At 42.7% G+C, this 17,404-nt stretch overlaps 1 protein-coding gene and 1 long non-coding RNA gene across 2 annotated transcripts in view; one reads left to right on the top strand and one right to left on the bottom strand.

Annotated features, from left to right (window-relative positions):
- Positions 1–17,404, top strand: part of ASIC1 (acid sensing ion channel subunit 1) — a 523,004-nt gene that overhangs the window by 17,787 nt on the left and 487,813 nt on the right. The window lies entirely within an intron of this gene.
- Positions 1–17,404, bottom strand: part of LOC141049569 (uncharacterized) — a 93,369-nt gene that overhangs the window by 72,178 nt on the left and 3,787 nt on the right. The window contains exon 2 of the long non-coding RNA XR_012220392.1: positions 16,154–16,256. This is a non-coding gene — a long non-coding RNA (uncharacterized lncRNA). The remainder of the gene's footprint in view (positions 1–16,153; positions 16,257–17,404) is intronic.

Raw genomic sequence — 17,404 nt, 5'->3', positions numbered from 1 at the left:
TTTTAAACCAGTCTCAGATCCAAAATGCCCATACAAGTCTATGGGTATGTGAAAAATCACGAAGAGCCCATGAATGTCATTAGTGTACTGTCTGTGATTAGCATTGTGTTGGGTAAGAGAAGCTTTTCAATTTATTTTTTTCATATCAGAAAATCGCTGAAAAAACACTGATGGTAAAAACTGTCACACTGGTGAAATTCGGGTCCAAAACACAAACATCATTCCATGTTTTTACTTTTAAGAAAACTTTTCTTTTGAGAAAACTTACTGATGTCTGAATGAGTCCAAGAGGTAGGCAGGGGTTAAGCGTTGTATCATGTGTGATTTACAGTATATAACAACAACTTTCAACCTTGCATTGCTTTTAAATTCATCAACTAGACCTATAGTGAATGTAAAAATTTCTGCACGCCCCTATTAACATGACAGGATTTTGTCATGTAAAGTAATCATACCAAGAAGAATCTTTTCACAACTTTTTCAGGGAATTCTTCATTCATTGCTTTTTTTTTTGAGAGGACTGATGGCTTTGATTCAAAATTGACTGATATTTGAAACATAATCCCCTTCACCATGAGTAAAGCCATAGTTCCAGCTGGCAAAAAACAGCCTCAAAGCATAATGCTACCTCTACCATAATCCACTGTGGGTATGGTGTTCTTTTAATGATGCATAATGTTGACTTTATGCCAAACGTGCCCTTTGAAGTTATGGCCTTAAAGGTCTACTTTGATCTCATCACACATAATACGTTTCCCCACATGTTTTTGAAGACTTCATGTAAGTTTTGGCAAAACATGGGTGGATTTGGATGTTTTTCTTTGTAAGAAAAGGCTTCTGGCTTGCCAACTTACCCCACAATCCAGACATCTTAAGAATACAGGAAATTGTTGTCACATGCAGTACACAACCAGTAATTGCTGCAGCTCCTTTCATGTTGCTGTAGGTCCATTGTCATCCTTCCAAATAACTTTTCTTGTATTTTCATCAATTTATGAGGGACGTCGAGGTGTCGATGGTAATGTCAGTGTTGTACTAAATTTAAGCCACTTTGGAAATTGTTTTCCACCCTTCTCCTGATTGATATCTTTCAACAATGAGATTGCTTTGCTGTGTTGTAAGCTGTTTATAGACTATAACTTTTCCTGTAAAATGCAGGTAAGAAGATGCTAATTTAATCCTACTAGAAAAGTTAAGTTTTATATGGGGTTAATCAGAATCACTGCAAAGGATGACAGCTGTGTACTGACTACAGTTTACCATGAGAATAAATGTGGTTGGCTAATTCTGAGCACTACCACATTCCCAATTATAAGGCCGGTTTCACACGTCCAGATAATTCACGATAACGGAAAAACCGATACCAGAGCTATCCGTGTCCGTGTGTCCATGTGGACACGTGGTACCTCCGTGTGGCACACGTGTGGCAACCGTGTGCCGCATCAGGACCACACGGACGGCGCCGGGAAGAAGAGCTACAGTAAGCGCTGTTCCCAGCGGCTGGTGCTGACCGCGGCTTTGCCGGCAGGAGAGAAGAATGAATGAAAACCCGATGTGGGGTCCCTCTCATTTTATGAACCAACCAGACAAAACTTACAGCTGGGGGCTGCGACCCTTAGCTGTCAACTTCAGCCAGGTTGGTTGTGAAGAATAGAGGGGTCCCCATGCTGTTTTTTTAATTAGTTAAATAAATAATTTAAAAAAGCCGCGTGGGGTACCCCCTATTTTTGACAACAAACCTGACTAATGCCGACAGCTGAGGGCTGATATTCTCAGGCTTGTAAGGGGCCATTGATCTTGGCCCCCCCCCAGCCTAAAAAAAGCAGCCCCCAGCTGCCCAGAAAAGGCGCATCTATTAGATGCGCCTAATCCGGAGCTTTGCCCGGTTCTTCCCACTTGCCCTGTAGCGGTGGCAAGTGGGGTAATAAAGGGGTTAATGCCACCTTTCTATTATAAGGTGACATTAAGCTCGGATTAGTAATGGAGAGGTGTCAATAAGACACTGATCCATTACTAATCGTACAGTAAATAAAGGGTTAAATAAACACACTCACACAATAAGAATACATTATTTTAATGAAAGCATACAACACACACATTTTTATAATCTTTATTACACTGGTAATTCCTTAGCGAAGCCATCCTTCTTCTGAAAGAAAGTTAAAAATAATAAAGCAAATATATACATTACCTGTCCAGCACTCAGTCACGTCCCAAGGCGTAAATCCATCTCGGGGGTTAATACATTTACAGTCGGAGCGCTGCTAATACAGCCGCTCCCGACTGTAAATGACTGGGGAATGAATGGGAGCAGCCGTCGCCTTCTCAGTAACTGGCGGTGACGTCATCGCACATCACTGAGTCTGGCTCTGCTCCATTCATTTGAATGGGTCTACGTGTGTCAGTGTCTCCAGGACGTGAGAAAACTGTCACTACACGTACCGGAGACACTGATGTGTGAAACCGGCCTAAGAGGCTGTTCACACTTGTGCAACTAGATTTTAGTTTTGATATTTTTCTTCACCCGAAAATTATTTCAGTTTGTTTCTCAACGGATTTGTCTAAAAGGTGGGTGACATTAAAGGTCGAAAAAGTTCTGAAATTCTTCTTGGTGTTATTTTATTTTAATGACTAAAACTCAGCATTTTAACGGGGTGTGTACACTTTTTGTATAAACTGTACATCCTGTAGATGTGCTGGTGGTGCAGGTAGAGGTAGCGCACTGAACTTGTATGGTGCACCAGCATAAAAAAAATCTCCTTTATGATTCAGAATTGAAAAATTCAACTAGTGATAACCAGATGTATAGGTTTATGGCTTCCTTTTTGTAGGATTATCCTTATGCAGAATTGTGCAGCACACCGTGTCTTCAGAGACAATTGCAAATATGTGCAGTATAGGAGCAATTGACTATAACCCAGACATATCTGCAAATACATTCAACTGGTGAAGAGCTCAGATGTTTCTCTAGAGATATCCACAGACTTGCATTTATTATCTGACTCACAAGACTGTGAGAAGAGATGCGATCTCCATCTCTTGTCCTCATCTTCCTGTTGATGTCGTTGTCTTGTAGGCTATTTTGCATTAGTTCTTGTCACGGAGAAATGTTCATTTGTCACAAGGTTCGCATTACTGTGTATTATGGCTTATTTCTTATTATGGATTTGAATAACAATCTTTGGATGCCGTGGAATATGAATGCTTTACATATAAGACAGATGAGGAGTAAAAAATGACCAAAAGAAGAATAAACTTTTAGCAAGTTTTGGATAAAATTGCAGCAAAAAGTTTTATTCTGTGTCTGCCTTAGACTACATCCTATTTTTACAATTCACTAGACTGCCTAAAACATTATACTCTGAGATGTCTGAAGTCATTTAACTTCTTAATGACCAGTCAGGGTTTTTTTTTTTCATTTTAGTTTCTTTTCATCAGCCATCATTTTTTTTTGTTTGTTTTACATTGACGTGAGTGTGTGAGGCTTTGTTTTATGCAGAGGAAATTGTAATATTAAATTCTGAGTAATAATGAGTCAATTCCAATATACTTAAACAATGTATCAATTACCAATTTTATAAGCAAATACACAACTATTAAATATGAGGAAGTAAGATGTTGATGTAAAGTTAAAACATCGTGATCTATAAAAGTAAAAAAAATAACCAAAAAATGGCATAATAATAAGCTCAGGACAAATGCATGAACAAGGGCAAAGTATTGTTCTAATATAATAAAGTTAATTATTCATAATAAAGCCAAAGTTCATAAATATGCACACTGAAATCAATAGTACTGGTGATCACTCTTGATGAATAGAAAGATAAGCACATCGGTCTCAACCTCAGATCCCAACGAACATTATTCTTTTTCTGCTTCTGGGGCTCTTTTTGGCATATTAGAACTTTTAATAGATTGTAATATTTTAGAGCTGTTTTTAGATGCATATAAATCACTGTGTAGTTTATAGAATATTTATTTGCAATGCAAATATAGTAAAAAAGCATTTTTTCATTTATTTTTTATTATTTATACTTTTAACCTTTTGCACTAAATAAGCTATTGAATAAAGTATCAGGTTATTATAGTCATTTTGATACATTTATTTTTTTTGTTATACAGTGGGTGAAATAAGTATTGGACACGTCACCAGTTTTCTAAGAAAATATATTTATAAAGGTGCTATTGGCAAGAAATTATCATCAGATGTCAGTAACAACCCATCCAATCCACACAGGCAAGGAAATCAAATGATAGATGTCCATAAATTAAGTTGTGTAATAATCAGAAGTGACACAGGAAAACAAAAGTATTAAACACATGAAAAGAGGTGCAAAAAGCCATGGAAAGTCATGACACCAGCTGAAATCGATCAGTAATTAGAATGTAATCCTGCCACTTAGCGGAAAATAAAAATCAGCTGGTTCAACTGATGACCGATGACTTATAAAAATGCGTCTCTTTACCAAGGTGTCACACAAGAAACATCTCATGATGGGAAAAACCAGTGAGCTATCTTAAGACCTTTGCAACCTTATTGTTGCAAAACATACTGATGGCATTGGTTGCAGAAGAATTTCTAAACTACTGAACATTTCAGTGAGCACTGTTGGGGCCATAATCTGCAAGTGGAAAGAACTTCTATCACTATAAACCGGTCATAATCAGGTGCTCTCTGAAAGATATCAGACAGACGAGTAAAAAGAATTATCAGAAGAGTTGTTCAGGAGCCAAAAACCATCTACAGAGAGCTACAAAAAGACCTGGAATTAGCAGGCGCAATTGTTATCAAGAAAACTATAAGTAATGCATGCAACGTCCATGGCCACGCTCACCACGCAAGACTCCATTACTGAACACAAAGCATGTTCAAGCGCGTTTAAATTTTACGCAACAACTTTCAGACAAGCTTGTGAAATACTGAGAAAATATAGTCTGGTCAGAGACCAAAATGAGCTCTTTGGATCCCACTATTTATACTATGTTTGGAGGACAAAAGGCATTGCACATCACCCCAAAAAACACCATACCAACAGTGAAGTTTGGAGGGGGAACATCATGGTGTGGGGCGGCTTTTCAGCATGAGGCACTGGAAAACTTCATATACTGGTAAATGAAGGAAGGATGAACGGACAAATGCACCGAGATCTTCTGGATATAAATCTTCTGCCATCTACCAGGATGATGAATGAAAAAAGGGTGGACATTTCAGCAAGACTATGATCCCAAACACACAGCCAAGGAAACTCTCAGTTGGTTTCAGAGAAAGAAAATAAATCTGCTAGAATGACCCAGCCAATCACCTGATCTGAATCCTATAGAAAATTGATGGAAGGAACTTAAGCTCAGAGTTCATAGAAGGAGCCCACGGAACATTCAGGATTTGTAGTGTGTTCAATACTTTTTCTCTGTGTGATTTCTCATTATTACACATAACTTAATTTATAGACATCCATGGTTTGATTTCTTTGCCTGTGTGGAGTTGTTACCGACATCTGAGTAGAATTTCATGTCAGTATTACCTAAAAAAAAATATTTACTTAGAAAATTGGTGACTTGTTCAGTACTTATTTCACCCTCTGTATGTATGTAATAAAATGTGTTTTATTTTAAATATATATATTTTTTTTTTGTATTGGGAACTTCTTTATTTTTTATTACTTAAAAAAAGTCTGCATATGTTTTATGAATATATTACATTTTTACATAATTTGATCTCCAAGGGATGATTAAAAGATCTCTGGGGAATATGTTTTTGTTCTGTAAAATCAGCATTCATAGGAGCTCCAGTTACTAGTAAAACAGGCTCCTTCTGTGCCACTCTTCATTCGCTAAAGTGACAGTAAGAATTTAATGATAGTCTATGATAAAGCAAACTTTTATGCCTTTCAGGCTATTAAACTTGGGTCCACTATTGGACAACCCTTTTTAAAAGCTGTATCCCAGACAAAAGAACAAAAGAAAAACACATGTAATCACGTCAATGACCGGCAGGGGCTGGTTCCAGTCATGCCTGCACTATGTTTTAAGGTGGTCATGTGACATTCTCAGCCAATCAACAGCCACTGATGGATGCATTTTTCACAGTTCCGATAGTTTACTCTACACCTGTAACTAGAGTCAAAAAACAAGGCAACTTAGAGGGTTGGTCCACTGGATTCAAATTATTTTTACAAGACCAGAAATGGTAGTAAGTGCCTATTCATCCAATCACTTGCTGAGGTGGGTCCACACTATGGCTAGTGTTTGGCTAAGTGGACATTTTTCCGGCCATTTCCTGTGTGTAAAGATGAGAACAGTAAGTAGTGACAGACAAAGGCTTGGCAGGCATTCGAATAGGGGAGAAAATCCCTTCAATTTATTTTTCTTATGAGTCTGAGTCCGAGTCCTTTACAGGTTGTTCAGATAAGACAATTATTTTTAAAAACTTGGCTAAAAAAGTAAAGAAGATCATTTAGGTTTTCTCTTTTCACCAGTAAGAGGCTCATTGTTGGACAGCTCAGTATAGAAACTTTTAATCACTTGCTCTCATAAACTGCTAGTGGCATAGACTGGAGGAGTAGCTTCTGATATCTCATGGGTGCATTGGCAACAAACCCTGCTCACCTGTTACGTATTCTGGTGGGAGATGCATCAAGTTGATCGTGAGAATGTCAATTCAAAGTACATACTAATGGTCAACGCTCAACAGCGAAGCTCTTACTGTAAGACTTTAACAGATTATCTTAGGCTACATACAAATTTTAGAGTTACTCCAGCTAGGAATTAATGTGATGTTACTATACTGTGCTGGATGGCAGAGGATATTTTTGCATCCAAGGTTGTAGATGTAAAACGGTATGTTTTCGTGCTTAACCCTTGAATGACCGCCGATACGCCTTTTAACGGCGGCAGTTAAGGGTACTTATGCCTCAGTTCCGCTTTTTAACGGTGCTGAGAAATAAGTGTATAGTGCCCCCCAGAGTCAGAATTTCTCTGGGGTCTCAGACCCCAGAGAACATGATTCTGGTCGGTTTTTACCAACCCCATTGATGCGGTCACCGTTATTAACGGAATAACGGCGACCGCAAAAAAAAATCAGATTTCCCATTTAATTTCTCTCTCCTCTGATGTGATTGCATGTCAGAAGAGAGAAAAATGGGGTCCCCCGATCCTCCCCCAGTACCACCGGTGTCCCTGCATCCCCACGTGAAGTCCCCCTGCCACCAGCATTTTTTTCTGGGAAGAAAATGGCAGGCGCATGCGCAGTGCGCCCGCCAAGATCTGCCAGCTGACACCCGGCACCAATGCAATAGGAAAGTTTTGCTATTGGTTCATTTTGATCACTGTGAAAGACCTCATCACAGTGATCAAAATAAAAAAATTTAAAAAAAAACCTTTATCACCCCCTTAGATAGGTAAAAATAATAAAATAAAAAATGTATTTATTTCCATTTTTCCATTAGCGTTAGAGTTGGGCTAAAGTTAGAGTTGGGCTAAAGTTAGGGTTGTGGTTATGGTTGGGATTACAATTAGGGTTGGAATTAGGGTTAGGGGTGCGTTGGGGTTAGGATTGGAGTTACAATTGGGGAATTCCACTGTTACATCAGGGGGTCTCCAAATGTAACATTGCTCCATCATTGATTCCAGCCAATTTTGCGTTCAAAAAGTCAAATGGTGCTCCCTCCCTTCTGAGCCCTGCCATGTGCCCAAACAGTGGCTTTCCCCCACATACGGGGTATTGGCATACTCAGGAGAATTTGCACAACAAAGTTTGTGGTCCATTTCCTCCTGATACCCTTGTGAAAATAAAAAAAATTGGCTTCAAAGTAATTTTTTGTGAAAAAAGTAAAATGTTCATTTTTTCCTTCTACATTGTTTTAGTTCTCATGAAGCACCTGAAGGGTTAATAAACTTCTTAAATGTGCTTTTGCGCACCTTTGAGGGGTGCAGTTTTTAGAGTGGTGTCACATTTGGGCATTTTCTTTTATAATGACTGTGACGGGAGTATTCTCCAGAGCAAGGAGGGACAGCAGGCCTGGGAATAATCCAACAGATTTATTGACCAAAAAACAGGAACAACACGAAGGTAATTTGCAGAGTCCCAAAATAAGTCCACAGGAAACTGATTCGGGGGCACCTCCCGACAATCCTTGTGCCAGATCACAAAACCATAGTCCTTTAAGAGTCCCAGAAATCCACCACGATCACACAGAGGCCGAAGCTTCCTCAGACAGCCTCGTCCTTCTCTTTTAGCATCCAACTCACATCTGATCTTAAAGCAAGAATGTATTGTCAGGGCTCCTGGGATCAGTCCATCTGAAGGGGGGTAGGGGTCACACCTACTATTCAATGGTTTGGTCCATCAGAAGATTCTAGAAATGTAAGGGCTCCACTGAGTCTACAGGATGTGTATTGTAGGTTATCTTCTGCTTAGGAAAACAATAGCCAAAGTTCCACTAGCTGTTGACACAAGCCTAAATTAGATTATGGTCCAGGTACATCACAAGAAATTGCAAAGTATTGGGGGAAGGAGACATGGTTAATTTACAGCAAATACAACCAGAGGAAAGTTACATGACATATTATACAAAATACAGGACAGGGCAAAACTACAAATCATGACAATCCCTTCCCCTCCCAATTTGTGTACGTACTAGGGACCTCTACAGGTCACTGGTTAAGTACACACAGGCATGGCTGACAGGACTCAGGGCTCCTCCTGCCTGGACAGTCCATCTGCATTTTGGTGTTGGCTGCCTCTTCTATACTGTATGGTAAAGTTATAGGGCTGCAGAGCCAGGCTCCATCGTAGTAAGCGTCCATTGTCCCCAGAGACTCTGTTCAGCCAGGTGAGGGGATTGTGATCAGTAACCACAGTGAATTCTCGTCCATACAGATACGGCCTTAGTTTCCTAAGGGCCCACACTACAGCCAGACATTCTTTTTCAACAGTTGCATAGGCCACTTCTCGGTCCAGCAGTTTCCGGCTGAGGTAGGCAATGGGGTGCTCGTCCCCAGCTGCATTCACCTGGCTGAGGACAGCTCCCAGTCCATAAGCAGAGGCGTCCATCTGCACAATGAATCTCCTCTTGTAGTCTGGAGCAGCCAGAACAGGGTCACAGACCAGAGCGTCCTTCAGCTGGTTAAAAGCCTCATCACAGGCTGGAGTCCAGATCACCAGCCGGGGCATCGTTTTCTTGGTCAGGTCGGTAAGAGGCTTGGCCACAGTGCTGAAATGAGAAACAAATTTTCGGTAATAACTGGCAGTGCCCAAAAAAGCCATAACTTGTTTCTTAGTTTGGGGTACAGGCCAGTCTCTAATAGCCTGGATTTTGGCAGGTTCGGGATGGAGCTTCCCTCCTCCTACTCTATGCCCTAGGTACTGGACTTCACCCATCCCCAATTGGCATTTATCTGGTCGAATGGTTAGGCCTGCTGCAAGAAGCAGGTCAAGAATAACGGCTACTTGGTTCAGATGTTCCTCCCACGTCTGGCTGAAGATGGCGATATCATCCAAGTAGGCACAAGCAAAGTCACCACATCCCCGGAGGATCTGGTCCACCATTCTCTGGAAGGTGGCCGGGGCATTCTTCATTCCAAAGGGCATATTTAGGAATTCATACAGACCAAAGGGGGTTATAAAAGCGGACCATTCTCTCCCCTCCTCCGTCAGAGGGATTTGCCAGTATCCCTTACTGAGATCAAAGATAGTGACATATCGGGATCCAGCCAGTCGGTCTAGAAGTTCGTCAATACGAGGCATTGGGTAAGGATCACTGACGGTATGGTCGTTTAGTCGTCGATAGTCCACACAAAATCGAGTACTCCCATCCTTCTTGGGTACTAACACCACAGGAGAGGCCCAAGGGCTATGGGAGGCCTGGATTACCCCAAGCTGTAGCATCTCCTCCAGTTCGTGATACATTGTTTTTCGAACTGATTCAGGTACCCGGTATGGAGCCTGTTGTTTGGGACGGATGCCCTGAGTGTCCACATGATGTTGGGTGACGGTGGTTCGACCTGGTTGGGTTGAGAAAGCAGCATGTCTCTGTTGAAGCACTCCCAGCATCTGTTTTTTCTGTAAGGAATCCAGGTGATCTCCCAGAGGAACCTGTTCCACAGTGGATGGGGCTCTCGCTGCTTCCACGAGAACAGGTAGGGAGTCCTCATCCTCTTGACCGTCCTCTGAAGCTAGCCGACAGCTTGCTATCATTGGAAGGGTCCGGTCATGGTACTCCTTAATCATATTCACATGGACAGTCTTTTGTCTTAGCCCCTGATCATCTAAAGCAAGAAGGTAATTGGTGTCATTCAGTTTTCTGAGAACCCGGAAGGGACCCTCCCATGTTGTCTGCAGTTTATTCTGCCGATGGGGAACAATCATTAAGACCTGTTGTCCTTCTACAAACTCCCGGTAGCGTGCTTTACGGTCATACCATGTCTTCTGTCTGGTTTGAGCCATCCGCACATGACTCTGGGCAAAACTAGCAAGTTGGGCCAGGGTTTCTCGCAGCTTTAGGACATAAGGGACAACAGGGGCCCCTGTATCTTCAACTTGCCCCTCCCAGTATTCCTTGAGCAGGGTTAAGGGTCCTCGGACCTTTCTTCCATAGAGTAGTTCAAAGGGGGAGAACCCAGTGGACTCCTGGGGAACTTCCCGATAGGCAAACAAGAGATGGGGTAGGTACTTCTCCCAGTTTGAATCTCTGTCAGTGAAGGCCCTCAGCATATTCTTCAGAGTGCCATTAAATTGTTCACAAAGTCCATTTGTTTGGGGATGATACGGGGTCGTGCGGATCGCTCGTACTCCACAGGTGCGCCACAGACACTGGACCAGCTCTGACATGAACTGGGAGCCTTGGTCCGACAAGATCTCACTGGGAAATCCTACTCTGGTGAAAATGGTAACCAGGGCCTCGGCCACCTTGGCTGCAGAAATACTTGACAAGGCCACCGCTTCTGGATATCGGGTGGCATAATCCACAACAGTGAGAATGTACTGCTTTCCAGATTTACTTGGTTTAGCCAGAGGTCCAATGATATCAACAGTTACTCTTTGAAAGGGTTCTTCTATTATAGGGAGCGGTTGCAGGGGTGCCTTTGGGTGATCTCCGGGTCGCCCTCTACGCTGACATATGTCGCAAGTTCGGCAGAAATGCGCCACTGCTTGGGAAATCCCAGGCCAATAGAAAGATTGAGTCAATCGCCTCTCGGTGCGGGTTTTGCCTTGATGGCCAGCAGTAGGAATATCATGAGCAAGGTGTAATAGGGGAATTCTGTATTTCTGAGGAACAATCAGCTGTTTGCTATAAGTCCAGGGCTTATCTAGGGAGTCGGCATTGGTAACCCGATACAGAAGTCCATTTTCTCTGATAATTCTTTCTCCATTCTCCCCTAGCTGCCCTATTTCAGCTCGAGCTCTAAAACTAGCTAGGGTGGGGTCAGTCTCCACTTCTTGTCTAAACTGAACTTTATCCCAGGTAACATTCACATTATCCCCACAAGAAGAATCACTCACCGGCTGTGACGGCGGTTCTGGTGGCCTCATTTCCATGGATGGGTTGTACACGTCCACATTTGCTGCTCTCTTGGCTTGACTTCGGGTTACCGCACCGATAAAGTGGCAATGAAGATTCCCCACATCATTTCCTAGAAGAACGTCTGCAGGGATGCCGCTCATCACACCGACCATGCATTGTTTGGCCCCAAAGCCATAATCCAGGGTCACACTCGCTCTTGGAATATATCTCTGGGTACCTCCAGCCAATTCAATGGCAATTCCTGGTCCCTTTTGAATTGCTTATGGTTGAATTACTCGGGGATCGGCTATGGTGAGAAAAGCCCCAGTGTCACGGAAGCCAACAACTTTTTGACCATCCAGCACGACCTCCTGTAGATGTTTGTGCTGAAGATCAGAAGAACAGGTAGCTGGGGCTCGCACCCCATAGACTCCTGGTAGGGAAGCCAGGATATCAGAGTCACTTGGCAAGTCATCAGGCACTGAATCCATCTCTTCTCCAGGTGAGGGGGTCTGTAGATAATGAACAGGCAAAGGCGGTCTGTAGGTGTTCTGCCTCCGTACACCTGGACATTGGAATTGCATATGCCCGGGCTGCCCACATCCATAGCATCTGCGCTCTGGGATTCTTCCTCCACGTCATAGTCCCAAAGGTGGAGCAGGAGTAATGAGAGGCACAGTCACATGAAGGTCACCATGAGTTGATGGTCTAGTGGGATGGTGAATATTGGAGGCAGAAGGACCAGGGGCCGCCAGCGTTGGGGGGCTGGTAGTGTTTTTCTCCCTGAGTAGTAATTTTTTCCACTGAGGCTTGATGGTGAGAGCCTCATCAGCTAGAGCTGCAGCTTCCTCCACTGTTGCTGGTCTCCTTTCACGCACCCATTCCCGGATCTCAGCGGGGCACTTAAAATAAAACTGCTCTTTTAGGATGACCTGCAGGAACGTTTCCCAGGTTATGGCCTCCTCTGCCTCCAGCCAGCGATGACATATATGTTTGAGTTTGTGAGCATACATCTTGAAGGACACTTCCTCATCACAGGCTAAAGTACGGAACTGAGTCCTGTAAGTGTCTGGGGTCACAGCATAATGTTCTAGAATAGTCTGTTTAATCTCTGCATACTCACAGTTCAACCGAGGGTCCATAGCTCTATAGGCTGCGGCAGCTCCACCCTCTAAGAGCCCCACAAGATGTCGGACGCGCTCCCTTTCCGGGACTTCCATTAATCGACACTGATGCTCAAAGTCCAGGAAGAAGCCCTCAATATCACCGGAAGCCTCATTAAACGGCTTGAAGTCTTTGCGGGACACTCTGGGGAGTTCCCTCATGGGGGATGCTGTGGGTACAGTCTGTCTGGAGCTTCTCGCTGCCTCCAAAGTGATCTCCCTCTCCAGCATTGCCCTCTCCTCCATCCTGCGCTGCCTCTCCTTGGCTGTGCGCATGACCTCCCTCTTATCTTCTATGGTAGCCTCTTCTCCCAGCAAGGCCATCTCCTCCTCGTACCACACTACCAACTGACTTTTTTGGGTATTTACCTCCGACTGCCGCCTTTCCTCTCTTTGCTGTGAGGATCCTTCCTCAGCATCATCTTGCAGGTGAACTGCTTCCAAAGCCTCAATCAGCTGCTCCTTGGAGAGTCCCTTGTAGCTGACTCCCAGTTCACGGGCCTTTGTTTGTAGGTTCACCGCAGTCCAGTTCTTGCACTCTGCGGTGCTGGTTCCAGATGTTGATGGGCCGTTGTCCTCCATTCCTTCTGCTCTGATCCCAGCGCTGCCAACCAGTTTGTGACGGGAGTATTCTCCAGAGCAAGGAGGGACAGCAGGCCTGGGAATAATCCAACAGATTTATTGACCAAAAAACAGGAACAACACGAAGGTAATTTGCAGAGTCCCAAAATAAGTCCACAGGAAACTGATTCGGGGGCACCTCCCGACAATCCTTGTGCCAGATCACAAAACCATAGTCCTTTAAGAGTCCCAGAAATCCACCACGATCACACAGAGGCCGAAGCTTCCTCAGACAGCCTCGTCCTTCTCTTTTAGCATCCAACTCACATCTGATCTTAAAGCAAGAATGTATTGTCAGGGCTCCTGGGATCAGTCCATCTGAAGGGGGGTAGGGGTCACACCTACTATTCAATGGTTTGGTCCATCAGAAGATTCTAGAAATGTAAGGGCTCCACTGAGTCTACAGGATGTGTATTGTAGGTTATCTTCTGCTTAGGAAAACAATAGCCAAAGTTCCACTAGCTGTTGACACAAGCCTAAATTAGATTATGGTCCAGGTACATCACAAGACATTGCAAAGTATTGGGGGAAGGAGACATGGTTAATTTACAGCAAATACAACCAGAGGAAAGTTACATGACATATTATACAAAATACAGGACAGGGCAAAACTACAAATCATGACAATGACCCCCCAAACTTACTTCAAGTGTGAGTTGGTTCCTAAAAAAAGTAGTTTTGTAAATTTTGTTGGAAAATTGAGAAATTGCTGGTCAACTTTTAACCCTTATAACGTCCTAACCAAAAAAATTATGTTTCCAAAATTGTGCTAATGTAAAGTAGACATGTGGGAAATGTTATTTATTAACTATATTGTGTGACACCACTCTGATTTAATGATACAAAGTTAAAAAGTTTGAAAATTGCAAAATCTTCAAAATTTTTGCCAAATTTCCATATTTTTCATAAATAAACAGAAGTCATATCGAAGAAATTTTACCACTAACATGAAGTACAATATGTCATGAGAAAACAATCTCAGAATCAGTATTAAACAAATTAGCTGATTTTTTTTTTTTTTTTTAGCAAAAAATCCTAATGGCCTTTCCTCCACAACAAGGTGTACCCCATAAGGATGGTCCCTAACTCTAGCGGCTCACCTCTTTATGTGCCTACCAAGACCTGAAATGTACAGGGGCCGAGGAATCCATGTTTGATTGCGTTCATTGTATGTATATACAGTGAAAGAAATAAGAATTTGATCCCTTGCTGATTTTGTAAGTTTGCCCTCTGACAAATTTAATTTTACCATTGAGAACTAGAATATCAAAAATAAATTCAGAAAATCACATTGTATAAATTATATAAGTTTATTTGCATTTTGTAGTGAGAAATAAGTATTTGATCCCTCTGGAAAACAAGACTTTATATTTGGTGGAAAAACCGTTGTTGGCAAGAACAGCAGTCAGCCGCTTTTAGTAGTTGATGATGAGGTTTGCGCACATGTCAGGAGGAATTTTGGTCCCCTCCTCTTTGCAGATCATCTCTAAATTATTTTGATTTTGAGGCTGTCACTTGGCAACTCGGAGCTTAAACTCCCTCCATAAGTCTTCTATAGGATTAAGGTCTGGAGACTGACTAGGCCACTCCATGACCTTAATGTGTTTCTTTTTGAGCCACTCCTTTGCTGCCTCGCCTGTATGTTTTGGATCATTGTCTTGCTGGAAGACCCAGCCATGACCCATTTTTAATTTCCTGGAAGGGAAGAAGGTTGTCACTCAGGATTTTACAGTACATGGCTCTATCCATTCTCCCATTGATGCGGTCAAGTAGTCCTGTGCCCATAGCAGAAAAACTCCCCCAAAACATAATGTTTCCACCTCTGTGCTTGACAGTGGGGACGGTGTTCTTTGGGTCATAGGCAGCATTTCTCTTCCTCCAAACATGGCGAGTTGAGTTAATGCCAAAGAGCTTAATTTTTGTCTCATCTGACCACATCACCTTCTCCCTATCACTCATAGAATAATCCAGGTGTTCATTGGCAAACTTCATACGGGCCTGCACCTGTGCCTTCTTGAGCAGGGGACCTTGCGGGCACTGCAGGATTTTAAATCTTTACGACGTAATGCGTTACCAATAGTTTTCTTAGTGACTGTGGTCCCAGCTGCCTTGAGACCATTAACAAGTTTACCCTGTGTAGTTTTAGGCTGATCTCTCACCTTCCTCATCATCAAGGATACCCCACAAGGTAAGATTTTTCATGGTGCCCCAGATCAATGTCGATTGACAATCATTTTGTATTTCTTCTAGTTTCTTACTATTGCACCAACAGTTGTCTCCTTCTCACCAAGCGTCTTACTTATGGTTTTGTATCCCATTCCAGCTTTGTGCAGGTCTATGATCTTGGCCCTGACATCCTTATAAAGCTCTTTGGTCTTGCCCATGTTGTAGAGGTTAGACTATGACTGATTAATTGAGTCTGTTGACAGGAGTCTTTTATAAAGGTGACTATGTAAGACAGCTGTCATTAATGGAGGTAAGGAGTTGATTAGGAGCATCTAACTGGTCTGAAGGAGCCAGAACTCTTAATGGTTGGTAGGGGATCAAATACTTATTTCTCCCTGCAGAATGCAACTAAATTTGTATAATTTATACAATGTGATTTTCTGGATTTTATTTTTGATATTCTGTCTCTCAATGTTAAAATTAACCTCCCCTTAAAATTATAGACTGTTCATGTCTTTGTCAGTGGGCAAACTTACAAAATCAGCCAGGGATCAAATACTTATTTCCTTCACTGTATTTGTTTGATAATGGCAGCAGTGTATTTGTGCACCTGCATATTAATTTAATACTACAAGTTGCGCCCTTGTATGTACTATAAAATATGAACACAGGTAAGTACCTGTGTAACATCATATTACCTACCTCATACTTCTCGTGGGTAACGGTCTGTATTGTTGCACCAGCAGCATATTGGCAGACACATTTTAAGGTTCTACAGAGCTTGGCATTCAGAGACCTGGTAGATCTGCAACAGAGAGAATAGTGATTTTATCAAAACTGCAGCATGCAATAAACTAAGTAACACATCACTGTACAGTGCTGTGCAAATTAATTGGGACAAAGCATTTTTTTAAGTAAAATTGTAAGTTGGTTACCAGTCAGTGATTCAAACCAGTTTTAACTACTTTGAACAGGCACTCACACCTGTTTAAAGCAATTAAAACTGGTTTAAATCACTGACTAGTAACCAACTTACGATTTTACTTAAAAAATGCTTTGTCCCAATTAATTTGCACATCACTGTAATCAGGGTCTCTGTTAGAGTTGAGCGATACCGTCCGATACTTCAAAGTATCGGATCGGAATGGATCGGCCGATCTTAAAAAAAAGTATCGGTATCGCCGATTCCGATACCGGAAGTCCCATTCAAGTCTATGGGACTTCCGGTATCGGAATAAGAAAAACCCTATTTTTGCCTTGTACAGCCTCTCTGGGGTCTGTACGGGCCTTTCGGGGGGCTGTGCCGGCCTGCCAGGGGGTCTGTGCAGGCTCCGGTGGTCTGTGCCGGCCTGCCGGGGGGTCTGTGCAGGCTCCGGTGGTCTGTGCCGGCCTGCCGGGGGGTCTGTGCAGGCTCCGGTGGGCTATGCCGGCCTGCCAGGGGGTCTGTGCAGGCTCCGGTGGGCTGTGCCGGCCTGCCGGGGGGCTGTGCCGGCCTGCCGGGGGGGCTGTGCAGGCTTCGGGGGTCTGTGCAGGCATCGTCCGATGGGACTACAAGTCCCATCGGGCGATGCCTGCTACCATGACAGTGATTGACACATTAGCCAATGATGGGACAGTAGTAGTCCCATCATCCGGCTAATGTGTTGAATGTAAAAAAAAAAAAAAAATTACATGCTACATACATACAACATGCATACTACATACATGCTACATTCATACTACATACTACATACATACTACATTCATACTACATATATACTACATGCAACATATATACTACATATATACTACATGCATGCAACATGCATACTACATATATACTACATGCAACATACATACTACATATATACTACATGCATGCAACATGCATGCTACATATATACTACATGCTACATACATACTACATATATACTACATGCATGCTACATACATACTACATGCATGCTACATACA

Source organism: Dendrobates tinctorius, unplaced genomic scaffold (genome assembly GCF_039654945.1).
Source record: "Dendrobates tinctorius isolate UK_male_01 unplaced genomic scaffold, ASM3965494v1 ptg000145l, whole genome shotgun sequence".
Lineage (NCBI taxonomy): Eukaryota > Metazoa > Chordata > Amphibia > Anura > Dendrobatidae > Dendrobates > Dendrobates tinctorius.
Note: the sequence above shows the minus strand (reverse complement) of the source record. Positions and strands in the feature narration are given on the sequence as shown.